We start from the raw sequence: 22,457 nt of genomic DNA on the forward strand, positions 1-22,457 counted from the left end.
GCATAAAAATGTGCTGGAAGTAGATCACACTTTCTTATGTGGATGTGTAGGCAGCATGGAAGACCAGTACACCACAATCCTAGGTTGCATTATAAAATCTAAATTAACATATAGGTGAGAGGGGGGAGAGGTACTGTTTGCGTCTTATATATTCCCAGCTTAGGGTTTCAACTTATACCAGCAAGCTGACGTGAGTGAAAATTACTAATACCCCAGGTACCTCCGTTGCATAGTATGCCTAATGAAAAAAGTCACACACACCAATATAAACAACAATAAATATTGAACACAATATAGAACAGGTTTTGAACTTGTTACCCAGTTGCTGTTAATAATTTATGTACTAGTATGTTACTGGCAATAGGGCCATAACCGTAAGGAATTTAACAGCTTCTGCGTTTTTAATAAACAGTATGTCCCATATCAGGAGAGTAGGGTAGTTGTCTGGGCTCTCAGCATATATCAGTAGAGATAGTATCTCTTAGTCTTCCCGGAGATGACCAGTGTGAGAATACATTAAAAAAAAGAAAAAGAAAACAACCCATGAAGGTTCCGGTCAAATCTCTAAACCAGAGCGCAGTTAATGTCTGCGTGTCTCCTGTAGACAAGTTTAGGTGCGATTAGCTTAGGGAGTCTGAAAAATTCCCATGGCAGGTCTGTATCTAGTTACCTATAAGGAGCAATGGATTAACCATGGGCTGCTCACCCAAACTGTCTAAGGCCGTCTGATGATAGAGCTTACCCGATTCCAGCTCTCACATTATCCTTTCTCTGTCCAGTAATGTATATAAGGTTTCTAATGCGTACCGGTAGGGAATGCAGCTTAGGATGTGGCCTATCCCGCAGAGGGTTCAGCAGATGTAGTTTCAAAATCAATAGGCTGTAGGGTCTGCCCTGCATAGATGTAAGCGGGCCGCTGGGGTTGTCAGCTTGAAGATTGTCCCAGCTCCCATACCCGGATCTTCTGCGGGTGAGTCTTGCACACACGGCTGTTAGAGTTTCTGTCTTACATGGCTCCCAGATCTGTGCGATTGGTCGTGCGATTGAAGGGGCGGGCATTACACACTCCGATGAGTGTGTAATGGTACATACGGGCAAGCGGATCAATAGATCCGCTGCCCGTGTGTAGCTGAGGCGGGCGGACAGCTTCGCGAGTTAAGAAGCTGTCCGCCCGCCTCTTAGTACATGGCGCCCTAAGTGTCCAGATCGCACAGATCTGGGAGCCATGTAAGTCAGAAACTCTAACAGCTGAGACCCAGAGGTTGTTAGCTTCTCCTTCACAGGAGACGTTGAGGTAAGATCACGGCCTCCCTGCTCAGGGTTCACATCTAGAGGCGGCACCCGCCAAGAGTCATTCTCCTCCACAGGGCCTGCCGCTCCAATAACATAGGAAACAGGCTCCTCAGCGTACAATACTAAACCAGGGCTAATGTTCCAGTTCTCAACATGCAGTTGTAGACCACCAATCAGCGGCACAAAAACATCAGGTAGCTGGGAGATATTTCTGGGAAATAGCTCAGTTCCATATGGATATAGTAAGTCAGCGCTCCATCGCATTGCCTCCAATTTTAACAAGGGACTCATCACATAGGGCTAGCTGTATAAATCTGTCACATCTCTGTAAAAGAGGATAGTCCCACAAGGTTCCGCTATACAAATGTGCTTCCTTGAATCTAAAAAGAAAACTTAGTCCATAAGCTGTGTTTCCATATGTAGAGCGGACTGTCTGAGGCCGTAATACAGGGCTAACTGCTTCTCTGACTCATGTGCTCTGGTTAGATATGGAGCAGCCCCCAGGGTCCCACAACCACAACTGCAACCATGGATAAATCTGCTGACCAGGGGTTTTGATATAAGCCGGTAGGGACTGCTGTATGGCGTGTGACTGCAAGCAGGGAACGGCTATTAGCAGTCTGCTCAGCGGGATGTCTGGATATGAGGGAATGCACCTGGTGGTAACACGCTTCGCCTTGTCAGCAAAGTGGAGGACGAGGTTTGTAGGTAGTTTGTTTGGCGTTCCCCCTTCCTCTGCATCGGGGGTACCTCCGGTTGAGCTGTGTGATGCGGCTTTCGTTCTGTATTGGTAGCGGAGGACTGCAGGCGCCGCTTAGCTTTGGTCTGAGGGAGTTCATCTTGTTGTAAATCATCAGCAGCCATGTGGCACGGGTCAGCTATGAGTATTGGTGCCGGGTCTCTGCCCGTCGATCTAGGCAGAATATTGGCCAATTCCCATCTAGGCCCCCCTCTTGCAGTCGGTCTGTAAGGTGATGAGCCGATAGTGCATCCTCAGGCAGATCCCTCGTATTAGCTTCTGGGTTAGGTAGGGATGAGACGCCATCTTGGTTATGCAGCTCTGCAAAAACTGCCTTCAGACTGTAAAATTGGCGATCAGCTTGCACACATAGATCTTCGAATAGAGAAGCAAGGTGTGTAGAATAGACCTTCATTCTAAAAGTAGAATGTGAGAAGAATACAGGTGCTTAGGACTTCGTGAAATATAGTTTTAGTAGCCCGGCTTCCGGAGCACTGTCAACATGTGACTTTCCTCTTAGGCAGCTGGCTCTGCCCCCGGGGTTAATACTTTTATTTAGTTGTGGTGGGGTCTGGGAGCTGCGGAATAGGGATTAATACTTTTATTTAGTTGCGGTTAGCAAGTGGTAGTGATGTGGGAGGCCAGGGGTTTAGGGGTTAATACATTTATTTAGTTGCGGTGGGGTCCGGGAGTGGGGGAATAGGGGTTAATACTTTTATTTAGTTGCAGTGGGGTCTGGGAGCAGCGGGATAGGGGTTAAACATTTTGGTATAGTGACGGTGTTTAGTGACAGGGTATAAATAAAGTTGGTAAAAAGCCGAATAGCTGCAAGATCGATGACTGCTAGTTAACAAAAGTCAGCTGCTCATCGCCCCATACTTGGTGCGTGGCTTTTTGCCAGGTTTTTTATTAAATATGGAGATCATATTCAAGTCCGAGGCTGCGATGTTAGGCGATGTTAGGCAAGCATATTGGTGCCTTTGAATGCAAGAAAGTTGACTGCTTGATAGATAGGCCTCAAAGAGTAAATTGCTGACAATAGAAGGCTGAGATCGAGCAGTAGTGGGAAATAATACATTATAACAACCTTATTTGATGATTTATTAGTAAGCTCAGAGTGTAGGTTGTCAGAGGCCACATGCTAGTACACAACATGTGGTCTAATTTCTGGCTAACAGCTTCTTCCTTAATTTATAACATTGAATTCAGTGAAATAAAATGTGTCCTTCACTCTCTGAAATGATTTTCATGGAATGTCACAAAGACTCAGTAAAAATTTGCAATATTGCCTTTTAGAAATGTATAAAAAAATATATATATATTTCTTTCAATGTAATACTGTTTTATGTGGTAAATTTTATTTTTTTACAACTTACTAATCAGTTTCATTTAAAATTTAAGTAAAAAACACTATAAAAGGTTCACACAGGTCAATCCCTTCAGACACATATTCTAACCATAGCACACACGTAGAAAGATATATGTGTGCATGTGTATTTAATGTAAATAACTTACATTCCATTGTTCTTCACATAGTAGAAAATGTTCTTTGTATTTTAATTATATATTCCTATATAATGTATATCTGTATATGTATACCTGTTTATATTTATATAGATATAAAGGTATACATCTATATTTTACACACACACACATATATATATATATATATATATATATATATATATATATATATATATATATATATATATATATATATATATATATATATATATAAAACAAGAAAGATAGATGAAGTAAGGACAAAAGCCCCTAAATCACCCTAAGGCGCTACTATATAGAGATTAGAATACCCAGAAGGTCTCACCGGGCACCTCTACACACCACCCTAGCTGTAAATAACTTGCATCCAAATCCTAAAATGCAGAGGTGTCCCTTCACACCTCTAAAAAAGTACAAAATAAAAATAAAAGAATGCAGGATAGCACAGGAGAAACAGCTATAAAATATGTCATATATATGTATATATGCAAGGGGTAGAAAAACACATAGTCCCAAAGATGGATAAACAATGAGGTCAGATAGTTAATCTTCTTCACTTTTTCCCCTTTTGGATGTACACTTACTTCCAATGCCCTCAATCGTATGAGGTAAGAATGTAGCAGAATCACAGATGGGCTAAGGCAACTCCCGTGGTATGGATCAGGTTAATAAAGGATCTCTGGAGATTGCAGAATCTTGTCACACTTTACTCATGTAGAAATCCTGCAAACCCTCCAGATACTTGTGCTCTCTTAGTGGATGGAAAGTGATGGTAAGCACTAATGTGCAGTAAAAGTAGTCCGGAACCAACTGGTCGTCCGGTAGACCCAGTGATGATACAGGAAACAGATCGTATCCTCGTCCCGCCAGGGGGAGTCCAGAGATCCCAGGTACCGTGACCGTGAGTGCAAGGCCCACAATAATCAGAAGGCAACAGTTCAGGATTGATTCTTATAACTGCTCAGGCCGAAAAGACAGTGCAACCTTTTTGCCAGGTTTTTTATTAAATATGGAGATCATATTCAAGTCCGAGGCTGCGATGTTAGGCGATGTTAGGCGAGCATATTGGTGCCTTTGAATGCAAGAAAGTTGACTGCTTGATAGATAGGCCTCAAAGAGTAAATTGCTGACAATAGAAGGCTGAGATCGAGCAGAATCTTGTCACACTTTACTCATGTAGAAATCCTGCAAACCCTCCAGATACTTGTGCTCTCTTAGTGGATGGAAAGTGATGGTAAGCACTAATGTGCAGTAAAAGTAGTCCGGAACCAACTGGTCGTCCGGTAGACCCAGTGATGATACAGGAAACAGATCGTATCCTCGTCCCGCCAGGGGGAGTCCAGAGATCCCAGGTACCGTGACCGTGAGTGCAAGGCCCACAATAATCAGAAGGCAACAGTTCAGGATTGATTCTTATAACTGCTCAGGCCGAAAAGACAGTGCAAGGAAACAAAAATAGATACCTCCAAATAGAGGGGAAATGTTTCCAAATAATGGTTCAGCAGCAAAATGAGAGTAAAATGATTTATTAAAAGGTTAAAAACTACAGCAATGTAACGCGTTTCTCAGTGTCACAGCACTGTTTCATAGCCTGATGAAACAGTGCTGTGTTAGGTTATTTTAATCTTGTGAATTAGTTTTTTTTATTTGTAGTTTATTTTATTTTATTAAAATATAAACTTTAAAGTTTATTTATAGTTTAATCTTCATTTCTTTTATTTCACAGGTAAGTTTTTATTTATTTTAAGATAGTTATATTGTAAATATAATTTAAAATTAGGGGGTGTTAGGTTTAGGGATTAATACCTTAATTTAGTAATTTGCGATGTGGAGGCCGGCGGTTTAGGGGTTAACAGCTTTATATAGTATTTGTGTTGCGGAAGGGTGGCATTTTAGAGGTTAATAGGTAGTTTATGGGTGTTAGTGTACTTTGTAACATTTAGTTATGAGTTTTGTGAAACATTTTTGTTTCGGAAAGTCCATAACTACTGGTCTCAGATCACGGAATGGATCAGGGCGGTATAAGCTATAATGCAAGCATTTTAGCCCGACCGCACAACTTGTAATACGGCAGTATGGAAATCCCACACTCAAAAGTCATTTTTTGAGTGTGGAATGGATTGTTGCGTTACAGGCTAAAATGCTTGTGTTATAGCTATACTGTAGTGACTTGTAATACAGGAGACCTGTACTTCCATGGGCAATGGCCAATTTTTCAGTGGTATAGCTGTACCGCACCATACCGCAAAACTTGTAATCTTGGTGTTAGTTATCGCAAGTGATAGGTGTTTTTTTAATTCTTTATTTTAAAGTAAACTCTATTAAAGTCTATTGGAAGAAAAAGTTAACGCAGTGGCTATATTCAAATTCCTGATGTTGGCGCATCGGTTTCCCTCACATGCAAACAATTGAATTTCAACTTGCAATATGAGCACTACACCGCCCCAGTTAAAAATTTGTTTCCAGTACTGTTTGTGGCAAGTGAAAAATGTATTTAGCTCTCTACTCATAATCTTTCCAATTTATATCAGATTACATTACATGTTAAAAATACATCAAAATGCTACACTAACTTACCCTACTAGTGTTTCATGTGTGAGAATGATATTTACAGAAACTTCTCCAGATTTTATAGCAAATAGCTATATGATACAGATAAGAGTAGAACCTCTTTTTTAACCTGGCATAGAGTTTTGTTTTTAGTTTATTATACAAATAACATTAACAAAACAATAATACATAGACATTACATTATACTAATACAGTATATGGGCAATGACAGTTAATATATTATTATACACAAGTTAATTAGCTTACTTGCTATCAGCACATAAAGACTCCCACAGCCTCCATACTGATTTGACATCCACCCCTTTGCCTGCTGATCAAAGCCAACCATTAAAGTCTTTCCACTCTTGCCACCTCACCTTTTGTAATGTAGCGCAGTTGCTTAAAGGACCAGTAAATACAGTAGAATGGCATTATTAGCAAGTGTATAATGAAAAACAAAACAATATCACTTTATCGGAATTTCAAATAAGCAGTAGATTTTTTCTGACAAATGTATTTGCCGGCCTCCTGTATCATGTGACAGCCATCAGCCAATCACAGACACTGTGATCTTGTGCACATGCTCAGTAGGTGTTGGTGCCCCAGAAAGTGTGCATATAAAAGAATCTGTTCACAATTTGATAATGTAAGTAAATTGGAAAGTCTCTTAAAACTGCATGTTCTATTTAAATCATAAAAGATTCATTTTGACTTTGATGTCCCTTTAAAATTGAATTCATGCATGTCTTATTAATGTGTCACTTATATTGTAAGATATATACAGTACATATACATATATCTTTGCTATATATGTGAAATAATGAACCTCTTACTAAACATATTACTATGTATGCAATATGCTTATACAAATGTAAATATTACTTAATTTGACGTGGATGATTTTTTTTAATTTGTAGTAATATAAAAGGAGAAATGTGCACTGCAATTAACTGTAATTGTAATTTTTCTAACTATACCAATAAAAGTATATGTAATGTGTGTGTTTTTGTCCCCTACTTTGGCCTAGATTACAAGGGGAGCTATAAAGGGGAGCTACTTCTCAAGATAAATCAATATATTAATGTATTCATTTATTTTATAATAAAAATTTTAACAATATTTTAAATACATATATAAATATATATATATATATATATATATATATATATATATATATATATATGGTATATGACAAGGTTTGGATTGGTAAGGGTTCATAGGTGTATGTATGTTTGTGTGCATATATATTTAACCCACACTGAAAGTCACCAGTTTTCAGAGAAAGGGTTAACCGACCCTTTCAACTTTAACCAGTTTGTCACATTTAAACATTCATGGTAAGCCCTTGACATAGTTCAGTGGGTTCAAGGGTTAAGAAACACTCTGTTCTAGGTCTAGAAAAATGCCCAAACTCCCATTTAATGAAACACACACTAATCTACCTTTGCTGCCCCCACTTTAAGATTATTATATTGGAAATCCTTAGTAAAATCCCAGACTAACAGATTAAAATTCCAAAAACACAATTTGGCAAGAAATCAATCTAAAAAACACAATACTTTTATAACGAGTCTCTTCAGTAAGGTGGTACAGATATTAGACAAAAGCAAAAACTTCATTAAGGAACAAAAAGAGACGTGTATTTCGATAAAAAAGGATTAACAAAACACTCAAAGCATTTACTGTACTATCTTAGATCTCTGTCCCAACTAGGTAGCTTGACAAAAATAGATGCTCACTTACATTGCCTCCCATGTAGAATGTTCAGGGATTACTTTATTTTCCTGAAGTCAGGTTTCTGACTAGGCTCCTTCTAGAGTGATTTACTAATACACAAAATTTGTGGGTAATCTAGCAAATCAAGACATCACCCAGAGTTTAAAAATTCCCACAGTGGCAGCTCTATGGTGGCTGATTATGGATGCTAATTCTTACAAATACTTAAACAACTTTCCAATGTACTTCTATTTTTTAATTTGCTTCCTTCTCTTGTTATACTTTGCTGAAAGTTTTATCTAGGGAAGCTCCTGAGCAGTAGACAACCTAGGTTCTAGCTATTGATTGGTAGCTGCTTATATATATATAGATTGTGATTGTCTCTCCTTCAACAAATGATACCATGAGAATAAAACAGATTAGATAACAGATGTAAATTAGAAAGTTGTTTAAAATTGTATTATCTATCTGAATCATGAAAGAAAAAAAATGGGCTTCATGTCCCTTTAAATGCAAAAAAAGAAAGAAAAAGACAAGTAGCATCATCTAGCACTTATTTAGTAACAAATATATACAAGTAAGAACAATATATCGCATGTCACTATCAACAGAGGGAGGCAGTAAGCTAAAACATAACTTTTATTAATCAAAAGATAAAAATAATGAATCTAAAACACTTAAAAGTGATCCAAAAATCTACCCTTTCCAGAAAGAAATACAGTAAAAATTAACCTATTGCATTAACCATTTACCAACCAAAATTATGCATGCACAAAATGGGTCACAAGTTAAAAAGATCCCTATAGTAAGAGACTACCTGTGATTCTTAAATAGCATATGGGGTTGCGATCTACTATACTCTCATGTCTGAATAGAACAATTATTTACAAATAGAAGGGCATTTCCATCCAAGTTGTATCCTATAAATGATTGTAAAGTTCAGTAGCCAACACAAATAAGATTCCTGATGTGCATTTTGCCAGAAGCAACCCCACCAACCAAGTTGATGCTTTTTAACTTTTATAACACCAATCAAAAGCAACCTTGTTACGTTAAAATTTCCTTCCTATTGTTAATCACATCTCCAATCAGGACTTCCTCTATACCCAATACAGGCTGCTACTTTTAAGTAAAATAAATATGCAATGGCCTCCTAACGGTATAAGCCCCTGCCCAATTGTATCATCAATGTGGAACAATAGACGATCATGACAGTAACTACATCCCACTTTAGGCAGGAGTCTCATACAGTTATAGCCAGAAAATTATCATAGTAATTTCTACCATCCTACATGAGATATAAAACAAAAATCTCATACATCGAGCCGGATCAGGTGAACTGGACTCATTCGTATGTATGATTCGAATTGACATGTTTCTAATAATTATAAGCTTAATTCACAGCACACACTATGATAACAATCAGACCACAGCACTTTAAAAGCTCAATCCAAAGGGCACAATATGATCATTTTCAGTCCCCAACACATTGTTCCATAAGTCAGTGTATAGTTCAAAGAACCATCAAGATCCATATATCTTTTTCATTATATCCAAAGACCTATCCACATTCACAGCAAGCAAATATATACAATATGGATTGATACTCTCCTTTGGTGTTGGCACTGGTTCACTGTAGATCCTTGTCTGTTTACTTGAATTTATATCACAGTCCTTCAGACATTTGTCAGGAGAAATATACTCGTAGTTCCAATTAGAAAGATTGTGCTGAAATGTATCAAGACACCATATAGTAAAGTGTAGATACTCACAGCGTATAATCTGGATAAACAGCTCCTTGTATGTGCAAAGAAAAACTTCACCCGCTTTCTTGTATAAAAGCAGTTTTATTGTGCCCTATGCATTTTAACGGACCTAGTCGTCTTTCTCAAAAAAAATAGTGCTTAACAAACCAAGCATACCTTTCCGTAACACAGGCGGTCTTTAAATATACAATCAAGGACGCTACCTGTTACACCATTGGTGGAGGCCGGATTTACACTCATTAAAATATCTTAACAAAAATAGACCTAAAAAATAAAACCTTAACATAGAACATAGGTTAACATTATTAAATACGTACATCAACTTATACTCTCTTCAAAAATATTTGCAATTATAAAACACGCTCCTTTGCAGCGAGTCGGTGTAGTTCCTATTCAAGCCATTTCCTCTGCAGCAGTCTCCTATCAGGTCCGTTTAGGAGTTTCGAGGTCACATGATATTAATTGTTCAATCTGGACCATCCCATAAAAAACAATCACCTAGATTACGCGTTTTGCGCTAGCCTTTTCCTAACGCTGGTATTACGAGTCTTGCATGTACAGGTGTACCGCTCACTTTTTTTCCACGACTCTAAAATACTGCAAATCCACTTACGTCAATTGTGTATCCCATATTTTCAATGGGATTTTCCTAACACCGGTATTACGAGTCTTCCTAAAAGTGAGCGGTACACCCTCTCCTGTCAAGACTGGTACCACATTTAAAAGTCAGTAGTGAGGAGTTTTATGGGCTAATGCCATAACATAAAACTCTTAACTAAAGTGCTAAAAAAACACTAACATCCATAAACTACCTATTAACCCCTAAACCGAGCCCCCCCCACATCGCAAGCACTAAATTAAAATTTGTAACCCCTAATCTGCAGAACCGGAGATCGCGGGCACTATAATAAATATATTAACCCCTAAACCGCCGTACTCCTGCTTCGCAAACACTAGTTAAATTTTATTAACCCCTAATCTGCCGTCCCTAACATCGCCGACACCTACCTACATTTATTAACCCCTAATCTGCCGCCCAGAACGTCGCTGCCACTATATTAAATGTATTAACCCCTAAACCTAAGTCTAACCCTAACCCCCCCTAACTTAAATATAATTTAAATACATCTAAATAAAATTACTATAATTAATTCCTATTTAAAACTAAATACTTACCTATAAAATAAACCCTAAGCTAGATACAACATAACTAATAGTTACATTGTAGCTAGCTTAGGGTTTATTTTTATTTTACAGTCAACTTTGTTTTTATTTTAACTAGGTACAATAGTTATTAAATAGTTATTAACTATTTAATAACTATCTAGCTAAAATAAATACAAAATTACCTGTAAAATAAAACCTAACCTAAGTTACAATTACACCTAACACTACACTAGAATTAAATTAATTCCCTACATTAAATTAAATTAATTACAATTAAATAAAATAAACTAAAGTGCAAAAAAACAAACACTAAATTACAGAAAATAATAAAATAATTCCAAGTTTTTTAGACTAATTACACCTAATCTAATCCCCCTAATAAAATAAAAAAGCCCCCAAAATAATGAAAATCCCTACCCTACACTAAATTACAAATAGCCCTTAAAAGGGCTATTTGCGGGGTATTGCCCCAAAGTAATCAGCTCTTTTACCTGTAAAAAACAAAATACAATACCCCCAACATTAAAATTCTTCATCCAAGCCGGGAAGAAGAGGTCCTCCAGATGGGCAGAAGTCTTCATCCAGACGGCATCTTCTATCTTCATTCATCCGGAGCGGAGCGGGTCCATCTTCAAGACATCCGACGCGGAGCATCCTCTTCTGTCTTCATCCGACGACTAAATGACGGTACCTTTAAGTGACGTCATCCAAGATTGAGCTTGCATTCTATTGACTGATTGGAACAGCCAATAGAATGCAAGCTCAATCCTATGGGCTGATTGGATCTGCCAATAGGATTGAACTTCAATCCTATTTGCTGATTGCATCAGCCAATAGGATTTTTTCTACCTTAATTCCGATTGGCTGATAGAATTCTATCAGCCAATTGGAATTGAAGGGATACCATTTGGATGACATCACTTAAAGGTACCGTCATTTAGTCGTCGGATGAAGACAGAAGAGGATGCTCCACGTCAGAGGTCTTGAAGATGGACCCGCTCCGCTCCGGATGGATGAAGATAGAAGATGCCGTCTGGAGAACCTCTTCTTCCCATTTGGGTGAAGACGTCTCAAGGTAGGGTGATCTTCAAGGGGTTAGTGTTAGGTTTTATTAAGGGGGGATTGGGTGGGTTTTAGAGTAGGGTTGGGTGTGTGGGTGGTGGGTTTTAATGTTGGGGGTATTGTATTTTTTTTTACAGGTAAAAGAGCTGATTACTTTGGAGCAATGACCTGCAAAAAGCCCTTTTAAGGGCTATTTGTAATTTAGTGTAGGGTAGGGATTTTTATTATTTTGGGGGGCTTTTTTATTTTATTTGTGGGATTAGATTAGGTGTAATTAGTTTAGTTTGGATGAAGACTTCTGCCCATCTGGAGGACCACTTCTGCCCATTTGGGTGAAGACGTCTCAAGGTAGGGTGATCTTCAAGGGGTTAGTGTTAGGTTTTATTAAGGGGGGATTGGGTGGGTTTTAGAGTAGGGTTGGGTGTGTGGGTGGTGGGTTTTAATGTTGGGGGTATTGTATTTTTTTTTTTTACAGGTAAAAGAGCTGATTACTTTGGGGCAATGACCTGCAAAAAGCCCTTTTAAGGGCTATTTGTAATTTAGTGTAGGGTAGGGATTTTTATTATTTTGGGAGGCTTTTTTATTTTATTAGTGGGATTAGATTAGGTGTAATTAGTTTAAAAAACTTGTAATTATTTTATTATTTTCTGTAATTTAATGTTTTTTTTTTTTCGTACTTTAGATAATTTTTATTTAATTGTAATTAATTGTATTTAATTTAGTTAATTTAGATAATTTTTTTTTACTTTTTTGTGTTTATTTTTTATAATTGTAATTAATTTAATTTAATGTAGGGAATTAATTTAAATCTAGTGTAGTGTTAGGTGTAATTGTAACTTACATTAGGTTTTATTTTACAGGTACTTTTGTATTTATTTTAGCTAGGTAGCTATTAAATAGTTAATAACTATTTAATAACTATTGTACCTAGTTAAAATAAATACAAAGTTGCCTGTAAAATAAAAAAAAACCTAAGTTAGCTACAATGTAACTATTAGTTATATTGTATCTAGCTTAGGGTTTATTTTATAGGTAATTTTTTAATTTTAAATAGGAATAATGTAGTTAATTGTAGTAATTTTATTAAGATTTATTTAAATTATATTTAAGTTAGGGGGGTTAGGGTTAGACTTAGGTTTAGGGGTTAATAACCTTATGTAATACCTTGCGTCCAGGTATTCCTCTGAAATACACTGATAATGGGTATTCCTGTATTTATATACAGGGTTTATCAGGATCACACTATGCAGAACTAAATACTTTAATATCGGTGTGTATCACAAGTGGATAATATGTTGCCACTATAGAGAGGGAATGGTAACAGGTTTACCCTTTGTGAAATTAAGTAACAGTTATTATAGGATTCAATGTAGTCAGAGGAGATACTGATATGGTATTCCTTTAACCTTAAACTCTTTGAGAGATAAAACACAAGGTACTTGTCTCACAGATAGAAAAGATTAGTATAAAATGTCCTTTGATTGGTTTTGTCTGTACCTACTTTGATGTAGCAGGGTTGTTCTCCGTTGGAGTGAGATTCTTGTCTGTAGCGGTAATACCTTCCGCTACTGTGCTGCGGAATTAGCCCACTGTTACGTCACAGTGAGGAGTGGCTTCAGTTCTCCTGTCTCCGTTACACTCACAGAGGTCCGTTGTTCAAGCTTGGCGGTTCAGACAGCCGCGTCTGTGTAGAGGGTTGCGCCCACTGTTACGTCACAGGGGGAGTGGATGTGGAACTCCGGTCTCCGTGTCCGGTGCTGAGAAGTGCTTGCGGGTAAGAGTAACGATGAAGTGATCTTTGTACACAGCAGATGTTATTACACTCTTAGTGCTGAGTCCTGCTTGTTCTTATTGGTACTCAGCGGTTTCGTTCTTTAGGAGTTAGAGAAAAACAAATGCGTTGTAGTTGAATGAGGGTTAACCTCCTAAGTATTTCTTTGTGAATAGCACTGAGATTGCAAATGAAAAGTCTCTTAGGAAATATAAACTCTGGTTTGGAGTGGAGCACAGTTTAACTTGCTGCAACGATTCACAAGGTTGCTAACAAATTGCTAAGCACCTGTTTGCAGGTGCAGTGGAGATTTGTAGTGTGTGGAGGAGGGCTTAGCTTAAAGGAACAGTCCTGACACCTTATTATAGTGGCGGCGATGTTGTGGGCGGCAGATTAGGGGTTAATAAGTGTATTTAGGTTGCGGCGACAGTGGGGGAGGCAGATTAGGGGTTAATAAATATAATGTAGGTTGAAGTGATGTTGGGGGCATCAGATTAGGGGTTCATAAGTATAATGTAGGTGGTGGCGGTGTCCGGAGCGGCAGATTAGGGGTTAATAATATTATGCAGGTGTCGGCGATGTCGCAGTTTAGGGGTTAATAAGTGTAAGATTAGGGGTGTTTAGACTCTGGGTTCATGTTAGGGTGTTAGGTGTAAACATAAATTTTCTTTTCCCATAGGAATTAATGGGGCTGCGTTAAGAGCTGAACGCTGCTTTTTTGCAGGTGTTAGGTTTTTTCAGCCGGCTATGCCCCATTGACTCCTATGGGGAAATCGTGCATGAGCACATTTATCCAGCTCAAAGCAGCGCTGGTATTGAGGTGAGATGTGGAGCAAAATTTTGTTCTTCTGCGGCTAACGCCGGGTTTAAAAAAAAACCGTAATACCAGCATTGTCTGTAGGTGAGCGGTGAGCGGTGAGCATAAACTGCTCGTTAGCACCGCACAGCCTTACCAACAAAACTTGTAATCTAGCCGAATGTGTTTTTTTCTATTATCATTGGCTATAAGTGCCGTTACAAACTAGGTATCAAATCTGTTACATTATGGCTCATCACCATTGAAAAATAACATTAATGAATGACCTAACATTAAAAAATGAAGAAATTAATAAAATGCTGTTCATAAAATAACTAACTTTAGAAAATAAATAAATAAATAAATAAAATTAAGTTATGCTTCCAAGTAAAAATGACAAAATAGCAAATGCAATTTTAAAATAACAAAATAGCAAATGAAATTTTGAAATAGTGTTACAAATAACAATCTAAGGCCTAGATTTGGAGTTTGGCGGTAGCCGTGAAAACCAGCGTTAGAGGCTCCTAAAGCTGGTTTTAGGCTACCCCCGGTATTTGGAGTCAGTCAAAAAAGGGTCTAACGCTCACTTTTCAGCCGCGACTTTTCCATACCGCAGATCCCCTTACGTCAATTGCGTATCCTATCTTTTCAATGGGATCTTTCAAACTCCGGTATTTAGAGTCATGTCTGAAGTGAGCGTTAGAAATCTAACAACAAAACTCCAGCCGCAGAAAAAAGTCAGTAGTTAAGAGCTTTCTGGGCTAACGCTGGTTTATAAAGCTCTTAACTACGGTGCTCTAAAGTACACTAACACCCATAAACTACCTATGTACCCCTAAACCGAGGCCCCCCCACATCGCCGACACTCGATTAAATTTTTTAAACCCCTAATCTGCCGACCGCCACCTACGTTATACTTATGTACCCCTAATCTGCTGCCCCTAACACCGCCGACCCCTATATTATATTTATTAATCCCTAACCTCCCCGCCACAACGTCGCAGCCAGCTACCTACAATAATTAACCCCTAATCTGCCGACCGCAAAGAGCCGCCACCTACATTATAGCTATGTACCCCTAATCTGCTGCCCCTAACACCGCCGACCCCTATATTATATTTATTAACCCCTAACCTGCCCCCCACAACGTCGCAGCCAGCTACCTACAATAATTAACCCCTAATCTGCCGACCGCAAAGAGCCGCCACCTACATTATAGCTATGTACCCCTAATCTGCTGCCCCTAACACCGCCGACCCCTATATTATATTTATTAACCCCTAATCTGCCCCTCTCAACGTCGCCTCCACCTGCCTACACTTATTAACCCCTAATCTGCCGAGCAGACCGCACCGCTACTATAATAAAGTTATTAACCCCTAATCCACCTCACTAACCCTATAATAAATAGTATTAACCCCTAATCTGCCCTCTTGGGGCATGCCCGACACATAACTTCAATTATTAACCCCTAATCTGCCGACTGGAGCTCACCGCTATTCTAATAAATGTATTAACCCCTAAAGCTAAGTCTAACCCTAACACTAACACCCCCCTAAATTAAATATAATTTTAATCTAACGAAATTAATTAACTCTTATTAAATAAATTATTCCTATTTAAAGCTAAATACTTACCTGTAAAATAAATCCTAATATAGCTACAATATAAATTATAATGATATTATAGCAATTTTTTTAATATTTATTTTACAGGTAACTTTGTATTTATTTTAACCAGGTACAATAGCTATTAAATAGTTAAGAACTATTTAATAGCTAAAATAGTTAAAATAATTACAAATTTACCTGTAAAATAAATCCTAACCTAAGTTACAATTAAACCTAACACTACACTATCAATAAATAAATTAAATTAAATACATATAATTATCTACAATTAAACCTAACACTACACTATCAATAAATAAATTAAATACAATTCCTACAAATAAATACAATGAAATAAACTAACTAAAGTACAAAAAATAAAAAAGAACTAAGTTACAAAAAATAAAAAAATATTTACAAACATTAGAAATATATTACAACAATTTTAAACTAATTACACCTACTCTAAGCCTCCTAATAAAATAACAAAGCCCCCCAAAATAAAAAAATGCCCTACCCTATTCTAAATTACTAAAGTTCAAAGCTCTTTTACCTTACCAGCCCTGAACAGGGCCCTTTGCGGGGCATGCCCCAAGAAGTTCAGCTCTTTTGCCTGTAAAAAAAAAACATACAATACCCGCCCCAACATTACAACCCACCACCCACATACCCCTAATCTAACCCAAACCCCCCTTAAATAAACCTAACACTAAGCCCCTGAAGATCTCCCTACCTTGAGTCGTCTTCACCCAGCCGAGCCAAATTCTTCATCCAAGCGGAGCAAGAAAAGGTGCTCCATCTGGTAGAAGTCTTCATCCAAGCGGGGCAGAAGAGATCTTCCATCCGACTGAAGTCTTCATCCAAGCGGAATCTTCTATCGTCATCCATCCGGAGCGGAGCGGCAGCATCCTGAAGACCTCCGACTCGGAACATCCATCCTGGCCGACGACTGAACGACGAATGACGGTTCCTTTAAATGACGTCATCCAAGATGGCGTCCCTCGAATTCCGATTGGCTGATAGGATTCTATCAGCCAATCGGAATTAAGGTAGGAATATTCTGATTGGCTGATGGAGTCAGCCAATCAGAATCAAGTTCAATCCGATTGGCTGATCCAATCAGCCAATCAGATTGAGCCTCCATTCTATTGGTTGTTCCGATCAGCCAATAAAATGCGAGCTCAATCTGATTGGCTGATTGGATCAGCCAATCGGATTGAACTTGATTCTGATTGGCTGACTCCATCAGCCAATCAGAATATTCCTACCTTAATTCCGATTGGCTGATAGAATCCTATCAGCCAATCGGAATTTGAGGGACGCCATCTTGGATGATGTCATTTAAAGGAACCGTCATTCGTCGTTCAGTCATCGGCCAGGATGGATGTTCCGCGTCAGAGGTCTTCAGGATGCTGCCGCTCCGGATGGATGACGATAGAAGATTCCGCTTGGATGAAGACTTCAATCGGATGGAAGACTTCTTCTGCCCCGCTTGGATGAAGACTTCTACTGGATGGAGGACCTCTTCTTGCTCCGCTTGGATGAAGAATTTGGCTCGGCTGGGTGAAGACGACTCAAGGTAGGGAGATCTTCAGGGGCTTAGTGTTAGGTTTATTTAAGGGGGGTTTGGGTTAGATTAGGGGTATGTGGGTGGTGGGTTGTAATGTTGGGGGGGGGGTATTGTATGTTTTTTTTTACAGGCAAAAGAGCTGAACTTCTTGGGGCATGCCCCGCAAAGGGCCCTGTTCAGAGCTGGTAAGGTAAAAGAGCTTTGAACTTTAGTAATTTAGAATAGGTAAGGGCATTTTTTCTTTTGGGGGGCTTTGTTATTTTATTAGGGGGCTTAGAGTAGGTGTTATTAGTTTAAAATTGTTGTAATATATTTCTAATGTTTGTAAATATTTTTTTATTTTTTGTAACTTAGTTCTTTTTTATTTTTTGTACTTTAGTTAGTTTATTTCATTGTATTTATTTGTAGGAATTGTATTTAATTTATTTATTGATAGTGTAGTGTTAGGTTTAATTGTAGATAATTATAGGTATTTTATTTAATTTATTTATTGATAGTGTAGTGTTAGGTTTAATTGTAACTTAGGTTAGGATTTATTTTACAGGTAAATTTGTAATTATTTTAACTATTTTAGCTATTAAATAGTTCTTAACTATTTAATAGCTATTGTACCTGGTTAAAATAAATACAAAGTTACCTGTAAAATAAATATTAATCCGAAAATAGCTATAATATCATTATAATTTATATTGTAGCTATATTAGGATTTATTTTACAGTTAAGTATTTAGCTTTAAATAGGAATAATTTATTTAATAAAAGTTAATTAATTTCGTTAGATTAAAATTATATTTAATTTAGGGGGTGTTAGTGTTAGGGTTAGACTTAGATTTAGGGGTTAATACATTTATTAGAATAGCGGTGAGCTCCAGTCGGCAGATTAGGGGTTAATAATTGAAGTTAGGTGTCGGCGATGTTAGGGAGGGCAGATTAGAGGTTAATACTATTTATTATAGGGTTAGTGAGGCGGATTAGGGGTTAATAACTTTATAATAATAGCGGTGCAGTCCACTCGGCAGATTAGGGGTTAATAAGTGTAGGCAGGTGGAGGCGACGTTGTGGGGGGCAGATTAGGGGTTAATAAATATAATATAGGGGTCGGCAGTGTTAGGGGCAGCAGATTAGGGGTACATAGGGATAATGTAAGTAGCGGCGGTTTACGGGGTTAAAAATAATATACATGGGTCAGCGATAGCGGGGGCGGCAGAATAGGGGTTAATAAGTGTAAGGTTAGGGGTGTTTAGACTCGGGGTACATGTTAGAGTGTTAGGTGCAGACGTAGGAAGTGTTTCCCCCTAGGAAACAATGGGGCTGCGTTAGGAGCTGAACGCAGCTTTTTTGCAGGTGTTAGGTTTTTTTTCAGCTCAAACAGCCCCATTGTTTCCTATGGGGGAATCGTGCACGAGCACGTTTTTGAGGCTGGCCGCGTCCGTAAGCAACTCTGGTATCGAGAGTTAAAGTTGCGTTAAATATGCTCTACGCTCCTTTTTTGGAGCCTAACGCAGCCATTCTGTGGACTCTCAATACCAGAGTTATTTTAAAGGTGCGGCCAGAAAAAAGCCAGCGTTAGCTACGCGGGTCGTTACCGACAAAACTCTAAATCTAGCCGTAAGAGACTTCAAAACGAAGATATATTAGATGGCAGATATAATAAATGAATTACACATTATGTATAAATAACAGATCGATTTTAATTGTCATGGTATTGTATTCTTATTATAAAGACTTCTTACTTTTACACAAAAGCAGCAATCTTTGTGTCTTTGTTTAATCCTCAATGTGCATATATTTTTAACGTGTGTATCCATTTTAACTCTCTTTGGTCCATTTTTCTAGCCAGAATACCACCTCTCCAATGTAATTTAACCCCTTTCTATTCCCATTCACATAAAGGATTCTTTTTTGAAAAATTGACAATTATTACAATGCAGTGGTACTCCATGGTCATCATGTTTTTTTTCTATTTTGTTTAAATTTTCCATGATTCGAGTCTTTAAAAATATGGATGTTTGTCCCAAATATTGACTTTTACAACCACATAGTAATAAGTATATAACGTTTTTACTTTTGCATGTTATAAAATCTTTTATTTCAAAACTCTTCCCAGTGACAGTGGAACTAAATGTTTTATGGGTTCAACTGGTGTAGTTACAACCCTTACATTTCCCACATGTGAAGAAGCCTGTCCTGTTACTAATTTGAAGTGTTTTTTAGGGGCTACCCCTTTAAGCATTGACAGGGCTAGTTTTTGTTTAAAGTTTTGTACTTTTCTGTAAATAACTAGTGGTTTCTTGGGGATCATAGGTTCTAAATACTTGTCCTCTTTTAAAATATGCCAGTGTTTTTCTACAATTTTTTAAATTGTTCGATGTTCCACATTAAAAGTAGTTACACATTTCAGAAAGTTGTTAATGGTATTTTCTCTTCTGTTATTTTCCAGAAGTTTTAATCTATTACTATTTTTTTATTTATTTTCTCTCCTCTTCTAGAGTTACACTATTGTACCATTTTTTGTACAAATTTCTCTTTAAGAATTTTAGATTGTTTATCATATTCTTCTATCTTACTGCAATTTTTACGAATTCTTAAAAATTTACTCTTTGGTACTGCCTTTAGCCAGTTGGGATGGTGACAACTGTCCTGTTTTATATATGTGTTTGTATTAAATTTCTTAAAAAATGTTTTACTATGTACCACATTATCGTTAATATAAAGAGTTAGATCAAGGAAATTCATTTCATATTTGTGATGTTCAGGTGTTAATAAAATAGACTAATTGTTATCTTTAAGACTATTTACAAAATAAATTAATTTTGTCTCTCTCCCTTTCCATATACAGATTACATCATCAATATACCTGTGCCAGGACACCACGTCTGCACTAGACATGTGCGATTTGATTTGGTCCGAATCGAAATTCGGATGAATTTGTCTAATTCGGAGATTCGGAACGATTCGAATTTCCGAATTGCGGTAGTACCGAATTAATCAGAATCGATTCAAATTTATTTGGTAGATTCGGATGGATTCGGATGGCCGTGTATTACACTAGTATTGTACAGTATACTAGTGTAATACACAGCAAATCCCCTTAACACTTACCGAACTTCCGAATCGAACCGAATCAAACTGAATTTTTCACGAATCCAAAAGAATCCGAAACAAATTAATTCAATTTCTTCCGAATTCGAATCGTTCCGAACTGAAATTCGAATCGATCCGAATCGATCCAAACCGAACCAAACCAAATTTTTCAAAGCTGCACAAGTCTAGTCTGCACCAAATTCCACATTGTGCCATACATGAGAGGTTTAAAAAAAAGCCATATAAATATTGGCATTACTTGGTGCAAACCTGGTGCCCATGGCAGTACCACAAACCTGTAGATAATAGTTGTCATTAAACCAGAAAAAGTTATGATGTAAAATAAAATCTGTAGCTCTAATTATAAAATGTGGTTGTAAATGTCAATATTGGGGACAAACGTCCATATTTTTAAAGACTCGAATCATGGAACATTTAAACAAAATAGAAAAAAACATGATGACCATGGAGTACTACTGCATTGTAATAATTGTCAATTTTTCAAAAAAGAATCATTTTATTTGGGTTTAAATATACATTTATATATTATATGGATTTAAGAGAGAGAAGGAATCCTGAACCAAGTATATCAGGATGAAAGACAGGGAATTCAGCACTCTTTTCAAAATATGTTTTATTTAGCTCATCAAAGTAAAATAAGGAGTATCCAAAAAATAAGCTTATGTGGCAACAAGAGAGGACAATCTCTGGCACTGATATAGCGAGACTTATTGTCTCAGATATACACATACAATATGTCTATATACAATGGACCAAAAAATGTACAAAAAGAAAATTAATAAACACAAAATTAATATACAAACCTGACCGGTCAGCGGTTAATGTGAATGCATGAACCTGACGAAGCCCGACACACCCAGCGGGTGAAACGCGCGTTGGCATTGGACAAGCTGACACGGAACATGTGGTTTGTGTGAACGCCACTGAACACAGAAGCTTTGCAAACTAACGCTCACGAAGGATCTCCTGTAAGATGTTCCTGGGGAACCACCAAGGACTACCTACCATACATTAGTCCTAGGACTGTACAGGAGACAGGTTGTATGCTATTATATCTCTTGCCTGATAGATAGGCACATCTATATCTGATCTGGATATCGCTACCCGGTTGCGAGGGTTAAACTACAAGTCTCAAAATAGAGGATGAGATTGCTATCTTTATGGTTAAAGAAACACCAACACTATGCAAAACTAACAAGCAGTTCTTTACTTTGTACTTATGCTTGCCATCTTTATCATGAACTTTCCATCCTCATGCATTAAAGACTTCTTGCAAGGGACTGTCTAGCGACTAACAGAAATATACGCTACTACCTGCTTATCACTCATTTCTGCTGAGTTATTTTCCTTGCTTACGTTTACACTGTTTGCTGCTTGCCTACTAACAGACGAATGTACATATTTTGAGATACATTATCAATAACTACTTAGATCCCATCAATATACCTGCTCGGCATTAAGCCTTATGTAATAAGGTGCCGTATGCAGCAGGGTGTAGTAGTTTGATAAGTGTGTCTTATTAATATATCTCTGCTTATATATGTATGCACATTCTAAGAATATGCCTTTTATGTACTGCCCATAGTTGTACTATATTTTTTTGGGCGCAATGTCAGTACCTACTTAGATCCCATTCCTATACCTGCCCGGCAATTAACCTTATATTTGAAGGTGCCGTTCGCAGCAGGGTGTAGTAGTCTGACAAAGGCTTCCTATGAAATATATTCACTTTACTGTTCATACAATGAGATATCCTTGTCTGTCATGATAACAAACAGCAGATTAAGATATCTGCTGTAATATTGGTATA

This window comes from Bombina bombina, chromosome 1 (assembly GCF_027579735.1).
Source record: "Bombina bombina isolate aBomBom1 chromosome 1, aBomBom1.pri, whole genome shotgun sequence".
Taxonomy (NCBI): domain Eukaryota; kingdom Metazoa; phylum Chordata; class Amphibia; order Anura; family Bombinatoridae; genus Bombina; species Bombina bombina.